The 14732-nt window shown below is 36.0% G+C and overlaps 1 protein-coding gene across 3 annotated transcripts in view; it reads right to left on the reverse strand.

Annotated features, from left to right (window-relative positions):
- Positions 1-14732, reverse strand: part of CNTN4 (contactin 4) — a 1031287-nt gene that overhangs the window by 697279 nt on the left and 319276 nt on the right. Inside the window, exon 1 of one of the 3 annotated variants that reach the window (XM_055557496.1) lies at positions 5399-5442. The exons of the other annotated variants lie outside the window; for them this stretch is intronic. The gene's annotated coding sequence lies outside the window, so the exon portion shown is untranslated. Of the gene's footprint in view, positions 1-5398; positions 5443-14732 lie in introns of those variants that run through there. 3 annotated transcript variants of the gene reach the window in all.

Raw genomic sequence — 14732 nt, forward strand, 5'->3', positions numbered from 1 at the left:
TCATGGAAAACGCAAGAGAGTTCCAGAAAACTACCTATTTCTGATTTATTGATTATGCCAAAGCCTTTGACTGTGTGGATCACAATAAACTGTGGAAAATTCTGAAAGAGATGGGAATACCAGACCACCCCATATGCTTACAGAAATTAAATTTGAAAAATATGTTCTGTGAAGGAGCAGGCAGGATAATTTCTTGAGAAGTAGTTGAAAATGTCACTGATTTCTTCTATAGTTAATGGTTTGCTCAGGTTTTCTTTTAGAATCTACTCTGTGTATATTCTTTTATTTCTGATTATATAAATAATGTAGAATCAGTATAAAAATGAAATAATAACAAAGAAATGTTTTAACTACTTGAATTTCCTGCTAAAGATAACTGCCCATTAATATTTCAGTGAGAATTATTTTATATATTTTTACACATATATGCATTTTTGCTGTCATATTCTTTTAAAGTAGTCTTTGTATTTCACTGTCCTTTGAAAATCTTATAAGCTTGTTTCATTTATCTAGAAATATTTATGTGGGGGATAAGTGCAAGCCCTTATGCTAAGTAATACAGAAAGAAACAAATTAACCCCTAAAATGTGCTCCCCAAAGATGTTACATCCTCATATGCTGTGCTGTGCTTAGTTACTCAGTCTGACTCTTTGCAACTCCATGGACTCTAGCCAGCCAGGCTCCTCTGTCCATGGGGATTCTCCAGGCGAGAATACTGGAGTGGATTGCCATGCCCTCCTCCAGGGGACCTACCCAATTCAGGGAGCGAATCCAGGTCTCTGGCATTATAGGTGGATTCTTTATTGTCTGAGCCACCAAAGAAGCCCAAGAATACTGGAGTGGGTTGCCTAACCCTTCTCCAGAGGAAATTTCTGACCCAGGAATTGAACCAGGGTCTCCTGCATTGCAGGCAGATTCTTTACCAGTTGAGCTACCAGGGAAGCCCTACATTAGTGGGATGAAATGCCTACATAAATAAGAAGCATTTCTGGTACCTCAAAGGCATGGACCTTTGGAAGCCACCAGCCATCTTACAATATTAGGAAAATCTGAAACCCCACAGGTCAGGAAAGTCTTACATCTACCATCTTCCAGTCATATGTCTATGCTATCATCTATCATTCATACGCTGGAGGCACCATCCCCTGTGTCCACAGTGAGGGGGAGATTTAAGTCTCTGTCATCTTTGCTGCCCAGTCAGAACCACCAATATAGATTCTGGATGTCAATGTCAAGACTAGGCTAAGCACCGAGTTGTTAGCACCAAAAATATGACATGTTTGATGAAAAAATCCACAACTGTAGTTGCCAATAGTAGGTACTCAATGACATTTAACATATATTGTATACTCAAGGCTTTACACAGAAATCTTTATAGAATGAGAAAAATTAAAATTAATTTTCAAAGGTAAATAATTTAGGATCACACACTTTTATGTTCAACAAATTTGATGTTTATCTTTTTTCCCCACATCTAAAACAGTCTCCCAATATCAAAAGGCTTAGTGATTCAAAAAGAGAGGTTTGAATTTTCTTTTGTTATTCTTAGAACTACTGTCTGGATTCTCAAACTATGCAGTTGAGAATGATTCAATCAAGACCATTGTTGAAGTAATTTAAACTGGAGTGTCTCATTATTTGTAGTCAAGAAGCAATTTCTCTATGGTTGTTATCATTCACTTTGATTCACCTAAAGTAGAGATACAAGAGCCAGACTGAACACAAATATTTAGCTTTTGCCAATTTTGGCTACAGAAAATAGCTGACAGGTTAATTCACATACTGCACTTTTACTATGTGAAGGTATATAAGATCATATGTAATCTTATATATATTTTTAAATAAAAATGACCTGCCCACTTGGAACAGTGGAAATAATAGCTAACACATGTGAAGTGCTTATTATCTACTCTGAAGGTATAGTCTAGCTCAATCATCATAACAGGTTTATGAGGTAAGTTCCAATACCATTGCTTTTACAAATGAATAAAGTAAGATCCAGTGAGTTTAAGTAAATTGCTTCAAGTCTTACAATAGCAAGCTGTATATCTATGACTCGAATTCAGGCAGTTTAATTTAAAGCTTTCTATCTTAACTGTTCTACAATTCCACCTTGTTTTAAGTTACAGGAGTATATACATATGATGCATAAATGTAACAAAACATATTATCTAAAGCATCATCAATTATTTAATAACTCAGATAAACTGTATCAACTATTGCTATATACTATGAGAGAGTCCAATGTCCTCATTAAAACACAAAAGGCCTATGACCCAGACAGTGGAGTACTGGAGTCTCATTTCTTGGCATTTAAAGAAAGAAAGAAAAAAAAATACATATATATATATATATATATATGCACACACATAAGTATACATACACACACATGTATATATACATGTACATACAGAGAAAAAATGAGTAACCTACCTACAATAAAATAAATAAAATGTACAATAGTAAAAATATAATAAGCAAATAGTAAAAACTTTAAAATAAGGGTAAATGCATAAATTAATATGTGAAAGAGAAGACTAAGAACAGAAAGATCTAAAGTTGAAACAATGTGTTCATATAATGAAAAGCTTATCTGTGTTTTAAGGTATGGAAATGAACACAGATGTTATAAATGCACTGACTGTCTACGAAGGGCCTCTGATTAACTGCATTGAGTATTTGGTAAATGCTCATGCTCTCTCTAAACTTGAATACAAGAAAAACTTCAAGATGTCATCTGTACTTGAACAGATGAACTATTCTACGTCAAAGTTCAAGTTAAAGGCCAAAGAAACATTACCTCTCCCATCTCAGTTGACTAAGAACAGTGTCTTAAAACTTACAGTTTATGAACATAAGCCGAGGTACTTGCCTTTTTCAGAGGTTGCAGAGTTTGACTCTCTGTATATGAAGTTCAAGAACAGGCAAACCCAGTCTATATGTCAAATCCTAGTGACAGAAGTCAGAAGACCAATTGTTTCAAGTTAGGGAGACATCGACTGTAAAGAGTTAAGAGAGGTAAGAGAGAACTCTTCCAAGGTAATGAAAATATCCTCTTTCTTGATAGGAGTGTGGGTTACAGGTACCTATATTGATCTATACACTTAAAATTTAAGATTCTTACATTAAATGAAGCATATCTAAATTTAAAAGGAGATAATATGCTTCAAAATGCAACAACCATTCAATCAAAGGCAAAGAGGCATAAAACAATGAAATTTACATGACATATAGAGAATAAGGAATTCAGTATCTTTTCCCAGGGACTAATTTTTCCATAATAAAGGGAAGGAGACAGATGGAAAGGGGGGAGACAGGGAAGGAGAATAAAAAATAAAGGAAAGAAAGTAATAGTCCAGTGAATGAACTTTCAGTTTGAAAAATAAAACTTCCTTTTGAAAAGCCATTCCATAAAACCAAACAGGGCAATCATTTAAGGCCGCAGTTTCCAAATTTTTCATGTTAATGGTTTACTTTCTCCTCAACAGATGTATTTAATTAGAATTCTATTTATCAGATTTTTAACACTTTTACAGGTTCTATTGAATAAATAGCTCAATACTTCTGAGGAAACAAGTATGTGTCATACACGCATGCCAGTTTTCAAGTTGACTGAGTAACAAACAAGGGAGAGATTCATTGCACTAATATCGTCATTTTAAATGTAAAGTCTGGTTGAAATACAGACGTTGCACTATGGTGGGCTGGTGCTCACTCTGAACAAGTGAGATTCCAAAGCACTGCAAATCTAACAAAGGGCTTAAGGAATAGTTCTTACACTCTGCTACTATCATACATGAGTAAAAATAACATTTGTCTTATCTTTGCTTGCCCAAGTCACCATAGTCAGGCTGACTGTGCTGGACTGTTGCTGTTGTGCTCAGGTGCTCAATCCTGTCAGACTCTTTTGCAGCCCTATGGACTGCAGCCTGCCAGCCTCCTCTGTACATGGGATTTTCCAGGTGAGAATACTGGAGTGGGTTGCCATTTCCTCCTCCAGGGGAACTTCCCAACTCAGGGATCAAAACCACATCTCCTGCATTGGTAGTCAGATTTTTTAGTGCTGAGCCACCAGGGAAGCCAACATACAAAAGTAGAGGGAGCCGATTTATCCCTAAGCTTATTCACATTAAAGCTAATCTAGTCTTTCATTTTTGATATCTCAGTTAAGGATTCATATTCTAATGCAGTAACACTAAAAATATACCTGGTCTTGATTTTCAGTGTTAATACATTCTTCAAAACCCTAGTAACCTAGCCCTGACTTTCAACAGCGGTTCTATTTTGGCCACCAGCAATGAAACTGACTATATAATATATGAGGTGATGAGACAGAATATTAAAATAGGAGAATAAAAAAGTTATCTTCAAATATCTTTTGAGAGGATAAAAATGGAGGATTACCATTGTACAACTGTCAAAAGAAAGGATTAATTTTTAAATCATTTTCTATTTCTACTGCCTGATGTGGTAAAGTTGGATGAATAAAAGGCCATTGTCTTTATTCATTAATTTCAAGAGATTGTTGGAAGATGGAAATCTTTTGTAATGATTATGCCTTCGTAACAATCTTTATCTAAAAACTATGACTCTTAGAGAATACTCTGTTCTCTTCTAACTGTAAATGTTGTCAGAAGGATGAATTAGAGAGCAGCAGTCAACACAGATTTTCCGTGTCTGCCTCACAAAGTTCATTTGAGGGTTTTTTTGTCTTCTTACAGTTGCCAAGATACCAACTTATCAAAAGAACTTGATTGTGATCATTTCTCAGTATATACAAATACCAGATCATTATGCTGTATGCCTGAAATTAATAAAACATTATACATCAATTATGTGGCTTCTCAGGTGACACAGTGGTAAAGAATCCTCCTGCCAATGCAGGAAACAGAAGAGATGCAGATTAGATCCCTGGGTTGGGAAGGAAATGGCAACCCACTCCAGTACTCTTGCCTGGGAAATTCCACGGACAGAGGAGCCTGATGGGCTACAGTTCATGGGGCTGCAAAGACTCGGACACAACAGCACATACACGTAACACATGTCAATTATATTTCTTCTTCTTTTTTTTTTGGCTGTGTATCATGACACACAGGATCTTATTTCCTAGAACAGAGAACAAATCCATGGCCCCTGCATTGCAAGCATGGAGTCTTTACTACTGGACTGCCAGGGAAGTACCTATACCTCAATTTTTTAAAAAATAACTTGTTTTAAATTAGATAAAGGAGAAATGTTTAAATGTACATCATTGTTCTAATAAGCCAACATGGGTTAGAGGAATGGCAGTAAATAGAGCTAAAAATGACCAAACTACGAAAAGTTAACCTTCCCAAATACCTAAATCTTTATCAATGATCCAATGGATTCCCTTCATGGTGTGGTGACAGCTACGTACCAACAAAGCCATTTCTGCTTTCTGCAGAAACTATCAGTTCATCTGTCAAAACAGAAAGAGATAATGTCTCTATAGGAATGTATGAATATATATATATATATACCAACAAAGCCATTTCTGCTTTCTGCAGAAACTATCAGTTCATATGTCAAAACAGAAAGAGATAATGTCTCTATAGGAATGTATGAATATATATATATATATTTAAAATTAGATTAAAATATTTAAAAATAAGTAAAAATTTAAAATACATACTGTAAACATAAATATATATAATTCTATTAAATATACAGTTGAACCTTGAACATGGGTGTGAATTGCATGCCTTTTTTCAGTAAACATACCGAAAACATTTCTGGAGATTTTCAATATTCAGAAAAATATTACTGACAAACCATTTAGCCCAGAAATTCTGAAAAGATTAAGAAAAAGGTATGGCATGAAAGTGTAGAGCAGATGTAGATACATATATACTGTAACATACATATATGTGCTGATCAACTGTTTATGTTATTGGTAAGGCTTCCAGTCAACAGTATTCTATTAGTAGTTAAGTTTTAAGGGGATCGAAAGTTCTATGATTTTCAACAGCAGTTGGGAGGGTATTGGTGCCCCCACCCCATGCTGTTCAGCAGTCAACTGTATAAATGTATAATGTATAATATATATACAGATAATCTATGTACATGTTTCCTTCAAATAGAGACTAGATATCATCATACAGGCTTGACTGTATCTTTAAAACACATATTAAATAAGGCCTCACCATTTTTTTATAGAAATGAAACAAAACACATTGAAATGGGATCTGGAAATAAATGACTATACAATTATTATTGATTCTTAGATATTTGACATTATTATATGCAGCCATTTTCATTACTGAAAAGAACATTATAAAGGTACAAATGTTTCTATTAAATAAAACCTCTAAGATGAGTATGCTTTAATTCCCTAGGATTCATGACATGTTAGAAGATGATCCGAAACCTGTGATTTTGTTCCTCTTAAGTACCGGGTGTATAAACACAACTATGGTTCATTTTCTTTTAATGATACAGATGTGAAAGATATTCTTACTGACATGCAGACCTAATCTGACTGATTAGCTGAAGAGCAGAATTCTGCCACACAAAATCAACTGTATATGTACAAAAATAAATTGCAAAGCCCTGCAAGTAACCTCCAAAGCTTAATATTTTAAAAGTTGTGTGACCTTGGGTAAGTCATCAGTAGGTACGTCTTCAATTTAACCACTTCTGCAATGAGAAGATTGTTCTAAAATAGCCTCTTTTAGAGGGTGTGCAGAAAACACAAGCCTTCTACTCTGTTGGTGGGAATGTAAATCGGTGCAGTCACTATGGAAAACAATTCCTTAGAAAAGTTAAAAATAGAACTATCATAGGATCCAGCAATCCCACTTCTAGACATACATGTTAGAGAAAACTCTAACCCCAAAAGATATATGCACCCCAGTGTTCACAGCAGCACTGCTGACAACAGCCAAGACATGAAACAACCTAAATGCTCATCAACAGAGGAATGGATAAAGCTTTGTGCGTGTATGAATATTACTCAGCCATAAAAAATTGAACTAATGTCACTTGCAGCAACATGGATGAACCTAGAGATCATCATACTAAGTGAAGCAAGCCATTTAGACAAAGACAAATAAATATACAACACTCCTTATGTGTGGAATCTAAAGTGATAAAATAAACTTATTTACAAAACAGAAAGAGACTTACAGACAGAGAAAACAAACTTACAGTTACCAAAGGGTAAAGGGCAGGGGGGGGATGTCTGGAGTATGGGATTAGCAGATGCAGACTACTATATATAAAATAGATAAAAAATAAAGTCTTACAGTATAGAACAGGGAGCTGTATTCAATATTGTGTAAAAAACTATAATGGAAAAGAACCTGAAAAGTATATATATATATATATATATATATATATATTAATATATATCTACACACATAAACACACACACACATATATATATTTAGCTGAATTACTTTTCTGTACACCAGAAACTAATACAACATTGTAAATCAACTATACTTCAACTAAAAATTTTGAAAATAAAATAGCCTCTAGTATACTTTCTACTTTAATTCCATGAAGACTTTGACTATCACACTCCATTCTGTGATGAAGTTATATTTACTTACTATTGATAAGCATATTTTTGTCCTACAGAGGAATTATAACACAAATGATATGTCAAGCTTATTATTTATTATTTCTCACTTTCCAAGTGGCCTTCTGAAGGAAGCACTGGGATCTTCTCTTTTCCCAATTTATTAAAATGAACCACATATCCAAAAATACACACTGAAGACTCTCTTCATCCACTTTCTCTATTTATCATATACTAATACATAAACCACAACCATGTTTCCAAGAATGGCTCTCAGTGCTCTTCTATTAGCAAATAGCTGGCCTGACTCCCTAAATGAGAATTATAAACTATACCTCTTACTACTTTTTTTTTTCCTAAAACACATTTTCCTAATATTTAATTTATAAATCATTTCCCAGATGTATCAGTAATAAATGGTTGTAGGCGGCAGACAGGTCTCCAACAAAAAAGTATCATGCTTGCTGTTTACTTGGAGGCCTCATTAAAAAGGCATCAAGAGAAAGCAAAATATAAACAACCCTGTGAACCTTTGTAATTGGTCTCAAGGGACACGAAACTCTGAGGATATCAATAAGGAAATGCCCTAGTCCAAATTCCCTCTTAGGTTGTACAAAAAATACTTACTTGCTGATAAAAAGTTTGTGCAAGATAGCTGCTTATGATCAAAGTGAGAACAAAGCAAAAAATAAGTGCTCCATGATTTCAGATATTTTCTCCATAAAGCATATTTTAAGAAAATGACCAAGCTAATCCTTTTCTTTAATTGCCATGCTGCTCATAAATGAAGTAATTTTAAACAAATATGTCACAGATGTTTATCATGTAGAAGTGCAGGGATATATATATATACACACACGTTATATACATAACATATACACATATTTAAGTGGTATGGTCAACACATTAGTTTACAATTTAGATGTTAAAAAATTAGACATGTCCCAAATGGATTATTTTGTGAAGGTTAATCCTTTAAATTACCAATTTTTGAACTAAGGGTTTTCCTAAAGCAAGACATTCTTTTGTAAAGATGGGGACAACTTTTCATGACTGCATTTGTTATCTTCATATTTATCAGACCTCAAATTTGATGTTTTGACTGATTTCGATTATCATTTTCAGCATATCACCCATTTTCACCTTCTCATGACCCAAAGGGGGAGTGTCATCCCATATAATAGATGAAGTAGGTCCAATAAATGTGGCCAAATAACACATGAAGCTAAGATTACTGAAAAACGTGTGTGTGTGTGTGTGTGTGTGTGTGTGTGTGTGTGTGCGCGCGCGCGCGCGCGCGCGCGCGTGCATGCACGCATGCTCAGTTGCTCAGCCATGTCCGACTCTGCAATGCCATGGACTGCAGCCCTCCGGGCTCCTCTGTCTATGGGATTTTTCAGGCAAGAATACTCGTGTGGGTTGCCATTTTCTCCTCCAGGAGATCTCCCCAACCCAGGGACTGAACCCACATCTCCTGTGTATCCTGTATTGGAAGGTCGATTCTTTATCCCTGAGCCGTCTGGGAAGCTCCTGAAATACAGATGCACCACCAAAATCCACTATAGTGTTCTTCATATTCATTTTATTTTACGCCTTTTCTTTGTTTAAAGGAATCCTTCCATATAGCGAGATAGATTCATGGCAGTTATGTTGCAAAAGTTATCAGATGTTGGTTGATTTGTAGATCAAATGGTGTATAAAATGTATTTGCAGAGAAATAATAAAGAAAATGCCAAAAGTATGTCAAATCTCACCATGATTCTTAAGATATATTTGTATTTCTTGACAACTGATTCATCTCATGCTTTCCTCTTTGTTTCAAACTAAACAAGTTACAAGTAAAAACAACTCCCTTTTTTATGGACCTTCTCTCTAGATTAAACTGTGACTGTTCTTGTATAAATCAAACCTATTTATTACTCTTAGCTTCAACAATAACACAAACTAAAATTATTTTAGATGCTTAGTTGTTAGTATCTGTTTATGCAAAACATCTAATGTGATATATTGGAATCCAGAGCACTGGATTCAATTTTTTCCCCTCATTCTTTTTTTTAATTTATTTTTTTATTGAAGGATAATTGCTTTACAGAATTTTGTTTTCTGTCAAAACTCAACATGAATCAGCCATAGATATACATATATCCCCTCCCTATTGAACCTCCTTCCTATCTCCAGCCCCATCCAACCCCTCCAGATCGATACAGAGCCCCTTTTTGAGTTTCCTGAGCCATACAGCAAATTCCTGCTGGCTATCCATCTTACATACAGTAATGTAAGTTTCCATGTTACTCTTTCCATACATCTCACCCTTTCCTCCCCTCTCCCCATGTCCATAAGTTTATTCTCTATGTCTTGTTTCTCTTGTCTCATTCTTGGTTTACCTCCTGGCATAAGCATTCACAGCTTTATTTGTTCATTCATAAGTAAATTATGGACACAAAGTGTCACCAGTAATAATCTGGGTAGCAGTATGAACATTTATATTGCATACTGTGATAAATAGTATATATAAATTTCTCTTATAAAAACAGTAAATGTTTAAAACAATGAATATGTAAAATAAAACAAAAAATAAAATTTATCTGTTATTCCACTATCCAGAAATCACCAGGGAGGAATTTTTTTTATAATCCCTACCAGTTTTAATTTAATTGTTCACCTGTTATTAGATGTTTAGGTAATTCTTTTGCTATAATTAATGACACTGTGGTGAACATTTTCACACATAATTTCCTGGACAGATATTTGTTCATCTGCTTTTTTATTAACACATTAACAAAATATTTACCTGATAATTCAGCTCATGCATGTATAGAAAATAGCATTTAGAGAAATAGATGCTGAGCTGAGATTCAAGTAAAAAGCTTCAGTGAACAGAAACAACAGACAAAAGGACAAATATTATATGATTCTTCTTACAAAAAAATCTAGATTGGGTAATTCATAGAGACACAAAACAGACCAGGGGTTACCAGGAGCTGGGGATGAGAAGGAATGAAAAGTTGTTGCTTATTGGTTTTAGGGATTCCCTTTGGGAGGTAAGGAAGACATTTGAAAATAAATACTGGAGACTGCTATATAACACTAGGAACGTAATTGATGCTACAAGAATGGTTAAGATGACAAATTTTATGTTAAATATATTTTACCACATTTTCTAGTTTCATTGAAGTCGATATATAATAATTAAAATCTATCCAATTCACTGAAAGTTTAAATATAAGTTGAGTATATACTATATCAAAGTCTCTGATAAGTGACTGTATCTTATTTAAGACCCACAGTAAGCCTATCATTACTAACAACAGGGAAACCAAGTCTTAATGAACTTAGGTAGTTGTGCAGTCTCACCAGAATCAGATTTTACCACATTTGTATGACTTCCAAGCCATTGCTTTTAATTATTATGCTGTCTAAATTATATCTCTCATGCTTCATCTGTTACAGCCTCTGAATTGTTAAGCCTATTCTGTTCTTGTTACTCTTCAGTCACTAAGTCCATGGACTCCAGCACTCCAGGATCCTCTGTCCTCCACTATCTCCCAGGGTTTGCTCAAATTCACATTGAGTTGGTGATGTTATCTAAACATGTTATCCTCTGCCACTGCCTCCTCCTTTTGCCTTCCATCTTTCCCAGCACCAGGGTCTTTTCCAATGAGTTGGCTCTTTGCATCACGGGCTTCCCAGGTGGTGCACTGGTAAAGGATCTGTCTGTCAATGAAAGGGACGCAGTTTCAATCTCTGGGTAGGGAAGGTTCCTTGGAGCAGGAAATAGCAACGCGCTCCAGTATTCTTGCCTGGAAGATTCCATGGACAGAGAAGCCTGGCAGGCTACAGTCCATGTGGTTGCAAACAGTGAGACATGACTGAGCATTCACACATGGTTTAGGACACATACATGTTTAAAGCCACAACATTCCTAAATAAGTCTATTTCACAGAAAAGTAAAGTGAAGCTCAATGAGGTTACATGAGTTAATTCAACATTACAGAGCTAGTTTATGGAAGAACTAGACTTAAAAAATGTATATTTCAGACTACAAAATGGCCAAAACAGTACAGAGAATTCCCATATACTCTTCATTCATCCTCCCCACTATTTACCTACATAAACATAGTGCCATGATCAAAACAAGAAACAAACTACAAATGTTATTCAGATTTTACTAGCATTATCACTAATGTATTTTTCTTTTTCCATGATCTAATGATGCAGCAAATAGTACTGTCAAAATGTTTTGTACACTGTCCCTCAATTTGGTTTGTCTGATATTTTCTCATGGTTAGATGGTGGTTACGTATTTTTCACAAGAACTTTGAGAAAATAAAAAAAATTTTCTTTTCCTCAAACTTTTATCCACTGTTTTTAGCATCCATCAGATGTTCTTTCCTAAAACAGTTATTACCGAGGTTTTCTAATGATGATGTCCCATCTTTTTTGTTCCATCTTCTTTATTCCTTCTATATTTACTAACTGAAATTCTTCCATAAGGAGAAACTGTGTCTTGTCTGCTATCTGCTCTCACTCTCCTTCTTACTATCTCTCTATTTCAGTATGGCCTTATAATTATTTATTTTATCTGGATAATCGAAAAAGCCAGAGAGTTCCAGAAAAACATCTATTTCTGCTTTATTGACTATGCCAAAGCATTGGACCATGTGGATCACAATAAACTGTGGAAAATTCTGAAAGAGATGGGAATACCAGACCACCTGAACTGCCTCTTGAGAAACCTGCATGCAGGTCAGGAACCAACACTTAGAACTGGACATGGAACAACAGACTGGTTCCAAATCAGGAAAGGGGTACATCAAGGCTGTATATTGTCACCCTGCTTATTTAACTTCTATGCAGAGTACATCATGAGAAACGCTGGGCTGGATGAAGCACAAGCTGGAATCAAGATTGTCAGCAGAAATGTCAATAACCTCAGATACACAGATGACACCACTCTATGGCAGAAAGTGAAGAAGAACTAAAGAGCCTCTTGATGAAAATGAAAGAGGAGAGAGAAAAAGTTGGCTTAAAGCTCAACTTTCAGAAAATGAAGATCATGGCATCTGGTCCCATCACTTCATGGGAAACATATGGGGAAACAGTGGAAACAGTGGCAGACTTTATTTTTCTGGGCTCCAAAATCATTGCAGATGGTGACTGCAGCCATGAAATTAAAAGACACTTACTGCTTGGAAGGAAAATTATGACCAACCTAGATAACCTATTAAAGAGCAGAGACATTACTTTGGCAACAAAGGTCCATCTAGTCAAGGCTATGGTTTTTCCAGTGGTCATGTATGGATGTGAGAGTTGGACTGTGAAGAAGGCTGAGCACTGAAGAATCGATGATTTTGAGCTGTGCTGTTAGAGAAGACTCTTGAGAGTCCCTTGGACTGCAAGGAGATCCAATCAGTCCATTCTAAAGGAGATCAGTCCTGGGATTTCTTTGGAAGGAATGATGCTAAAGCTGAAACTCTAATACTTTGGCCACCTCATGCGAAGAGCTGACTCATTGGAAAAGACCCTGATGCTGGGAGGGATTGGGGGCAAGAGGAGAAGGGGATGACAGAGGATGAGATGGCTGGATGGCATCACTGACTCGATGGATATGAGTCTGAGTGAACTCCGGGAGTTGGTGATGGACAGGGAGGCCTGGTGTGCTGTCATCCATGGGGTTGCAAAGAGTTGGACACAACTGAGCGACTAAACTGAACTGAACTGATTGGTTACAACTTAATCTTAGAGTTATTTATTGGGTTCTAATTCTCCAGCGTTGGTGATTGGGAGCCCTTTCAGGTTAACCCTTGTGTCTTTTGATATGACCCCATACTTTTAGAGGACTCTCTTGCTTTTGGTGCTAAGGATACTCCAAGCTCATCTTATACTCTGTCTTATACTCCCCAGCCCTGCAATCAGCCACTTCTTCAAGGAGCCTATAGACAATGGAATTTAAATACCAAGATCTTGTGTGCTCATAGCTACTAGAGTGTTACTGCTTCCAAACTCTTTCAGCAAACAAAGCTTGAAAATATATGTATTGTACTGACAAAGAGTCAGGCATTTAATCCAGGAGTTTTCACTCTCCCTAATAATCTCCCCTGTCTTGAAATTAGTTTTTAATTTGGTAGGATTCACATTTCAGAAAGGTATAAGGAAATAATAGTGTCAACTATATAAATAATTAGAATGAATGCAATAAAGGCTTGGTTCTCTTTATTAAGTTAAGGACTAGTAGATACTCTTTACTGAGAGGAATTCTAATATACTGTAAACTACAGGTCTCCTGCATCTGAGAAAATCTATGAAGTTCACTGTTTGTGTTTCCTTATCTATGAAATGAGGATGATTATCTCTATCCTCCACAGACGTTATAAAAATACATTCTATTACAATAAATGTGAAGGTACTTTTTATATTCAAAAGCACATGATTTGTGGACATATTACTATTCAATATGAAAATGTTTAATACAAAAAATTACTAGGATATGATAGGTAGAATTCTATATATGTTCCTCCAAGATTTCCATTTCTTAGTTATTCCATCAAAGATAAATCCAGGTACTGCTTTGAAGGTACTTTGCTAACGGAATCATAGTTACCTAACAGCTGACTTTAACATAGGGAGGTTATCCTAGGTCCACTGTAATAATATTAGCTCTTTAGAGCAGAAGGAGGTAGACAGAAAAGTCTATCTGATGTACCTGAATAAGAAAGTGAGGGCTGAGAAATGAGGATGAAGGGGAGGGTCAAGAGACGTGTGAGAACCTGACCCACCATCTCTGGCTTTGAACACGGCCGTAAGTCAGGGTATGTATCAACAGGTGGATTCTGCTGCTACTGAGGCTGCTAAGTCACTTCAGTCGTGTCTGACTCTGTGTGACCCCATAAAAAGCAGCCCACCAGGCTCCTCTGTCCCTGGGATTCTCCAGGCAAGAATACTGGAGTGGGTAGCCATTTCCTTCTCCAATGCACGCATGCATGCTAAGTCACTTCAGTCATGTCTGACTCTGTGCGACCCCATGGATAGCAACCCACCAGGCTCCTCTGTCCACAGAATTCTCCAGGCAAGAGTACTGGAGTGGGTTGCCATTTCCTCCTCCAAGGTGGACTCTAGGAGCTCAGAAAGACTCTAGGACAAATAGACAGCAAAGAAACAGGGAGCGAGTCTATAATCACAAAGAATTAAA

This window comes from Bubalus kerabau, chromosome 20 (genome assembly GCF_029407905.1).
Source record: "Bubalus kerabau isolate K-KA32 ecotype Philippines breed swamp buffalo chromosome 20, PCC_UOA_SB_1v2, whole genome shotgun sequence".
Lineage (NCBI taxonomy): Eukaryota > Metazoa > Chordata > Mammalia > Artiodactyla > Bovidae > Bubalus > Bubalus kerabau.